Here is a 3328-nt window from a genome sequence, read left to right as displayed (position 1 = left end):
ACATAATTAAACAGAAGTGTATTTGACCATAAAAAAATCGCACTTTTTTGTAAATATTATTATGAAAAATATGTAAAATCTGGTTAAAATGCACAATTCTGATGCTGAATGTTCCTAAATACTTCCTTTTTAAAAGATACTTCTGAATTGTGAATATCAGGGAAAATATTTTACAATAAAGCAAATTCCTGAATGAAGAGACCTTAGACGGAGTTATTGCCCTTGTCAACATTTTTTAAAGATTGATTAATTTATTAGATATAGAAAATATGCATTTTTTAAATTCTTTAACTAAACAATATTTATCATTACACCTATTGTAAAGCATTCTTCCAAGAGATATTGTTCTATTAGGTATGATTTTAAACTAATTACAGTTTTTGCAAAAACCTATGACATCATAGGAGGGTGGAATTACCTTAATTTAAATGAATGCCAGAGAAATATACTCAAGGTCACAGAAATTTGAACTTCAATCTGATCATAAAAATACGTATCAAACCCTGTCCAGTCTTTTCATTGGATATTTTGTTTTTCATTTTGTTAATACCAAACTATATTTTCACACAATCAATTACAGTATTTTGTTCTTTAAAACCTACCTCTTTAACAAATGAACCATAATTGTTACACATTATTTAACTGTTTTAATCAAAATGCATTGATTTTTCATTGTTCATAGTGAAATTTATCAACGATTTTCTCTATAACAATCTATAATCGTCTACTCATTTAACGTTGGGTCAAGATCTTATTGCAGCCCAGAGGACCGGGCTGCTCTATACATACAAGTTTAAGTGTTGGTATATGGGGATTGAGGTGGGAGAAGCTATTCAGAATTAAAGGTTTTCTAAATATTAAAAAGATTGTTTATCAGAATGTTCTTTCCCTTTTTAAATTACGAGATACACAATATAATTACTCCATAAAGTGAATCTATAAAAATAAATAAGTTTCTCATATTTAATACATAAAGTTGCGTATCATTTACTATCGAAAAAACAACAGGTCCCTTTCTCGAGAACATCGAATTCTACTTATCGCACAAAAACGTACTTTACACAGTTTGTGTTTTATATTCTTAAAGTGAAAAACATTTTTGAAAATAGGTGATGCATGTATCTGGTTTCAGTTTATATTTTATGCAGCCAACATTTTCTTAAGGAATTAATAAAGTTGAAAATGGTATCGTTTTTGTTTGATTTTCATCCGACTATAAGTTTTCAACATATTCTTGACTGTCGTTTCCATCATTTAGACGCATGCCTTTTTCACACGCGGTTTGATGAACAAGACGCATTTCCATTTTTTACTTTATTTATTTCCCGGGCGACAATTGGTGGTTACATCAATGTTTTCTTGTTGTTTTCATATATAGCTTTATTTTATTGTTATGGATTATAAGCCGAAAGCTTACAGTATATCATCTTTGCTTGCCAAGAGTTATGATAGGCTACTCTCCTCATAAGTCCTTGGCATACGCTGTTCAGAAGTTTGGATTTTCTTCTTAATTTGTAATTGGAATTAATTAAGCATTGAATTATCATTTTTTGTAAGAAGCAGTTTCATTATTATAATGATGTGTTCAAACAAACCAAGTAACACGAGTTATCCCGTTATGAATTTTTTTTTGCATACATCATGCAGCAATTCAATGCTTTTACTTACATTTGTAAGCCCCTGTATTTTTCTCAATTTTGATTTTTTTTTAAATTTCCACTTTATCCTTCATGTAAGTTGCAATTGATAGAACAGCTTTAATTTGGAACAGCTTATTCCAAACTTCCTGCCAGAGTGCGGTTGCTCACAAACCAAAATCCGCAAACGAAAATAGTGCACAATAAAACAGATAGCAACAATAAAAAATTTATTTATTTTTGAATCCAAAATGATTAACTATATTTTTGAAACAATGAAATACAAATGAAAATTATTAAAGACATATTTCTTTCCCTTTGTTTAAACTGTAATGGGGTAGTTCCTGTATTCGTACGCCAGGCAGACTTTATCACTTGTAATTTTATAATGCATTCTATTAGGGTCAAACAAATTAAATGTTAATATTGGACCATGTTCGACCAATCATCAATTGTTTTTTGTATATGACGATATCTGCGTTAGGGATATATCTTGACTCTTTAATTTTGGGAACAAAAAATAGCCATAAGCAAAGATTCGTAAGATAACGTGCCATTAATATGAATAAATATGGTGTCATTCAATATCTTCAAAATATGTGATTAAGAACCTGTATTAGATTTAGATTTGTGTTTTTAGTCATAAATAAACATAACTCAATTATTTCTTCTTAATTTAAAAAAAAAAGATTTATTTTTTTTAAATGCTCTGCTTTATTTCTGTCGATGACGCAATATGTGCATATCTGGTAGATACACATCACTCGATAAAAACAATCCCGTCTTAAGTTTACACCGTATGCCAAGGATTCATGAGGAGAGTAGCACGGACATGGTCGACGTTGTTGTGTGGCATGCTTAAATCTCATCTTTCTTTGATAATTGATTATCCATTTTTTTTTTTTCATTTTTTTACTGAATGATTTTTTCTTTGTAGCTTGATCATGAAGATTGCCTTGATGTTATTAGTCGTTGCATCTTGTACTGTAAGATTATCTGTTGGTGATCCAACAAAGGATATGATGAACAAGGGTATAGAACCTGGACATAAAATAGCACAGTTATTGGAAGATCCAAAAATTAAAGAATTTTTGGCATCTTCGGGAAGAACTGCTGGAGAACACGATCGGGATGATATAATTTTCAAGCTGATACAGCATATCGGGGAATAGATGAAGATCTGCGTTACAATTACATGGGACGAGTAAAAAATGAAACTTCAAGGTTGTTAGCGAAGATATATGGAAGATCAAATAAAGACATTGCTGACGCATATTATACAAATTTCTCTCGCAGAAATATGAATGGCGTGAATGGGTAGTCGTTGTGTTTAACGACGTTGAGAACAAAAAGATTGAATTGGCTACAAATGCCTTCCAAATAACACTTCATGGGAAACACGTCATTGTCGCAAGCTCCTCTAAGGACAGAGAAACAGATATAGATTACGTAACAGGTATGCTATTAAAAATACGCTATCGGGAGATTGGAGACGTACAATGGCGTGATATCATTGACCTGTACTATAGGATACCAAAACGTATAAGAGATCCTGACTCGGACTATACTGTAGGCGTGGTGACGTCACATGGATCTGATCTTGTCGTCAGAGGCCCCAGCGATAGATACGCCCTAGTTTATAAGGCAAGAGAGGGATTTTTTCCATGGAACAGATACTCAAAACCTTGGAT

The sequence above is a fragment of the Saccostrea cucullata genome, unplaced genomic scaffold, assembly GCF_032062105.1.
Source record: "Saccostrea cucullata isolate Sc308-1 unplaced genomic scaffold, CSIRO_AGI_Scuc_v1 ctg318, whole genome shotgun sequence".
Classification (NCBI taxonomy): Eukaryota; Metazoa; Mollusca; class Bivalvia; order Ostreida; family Ostreidae; genus Saccostrea; species Saccostrea cuccullata.
This window is presented reverse-complemented; position numbering follows the sequence as displayed.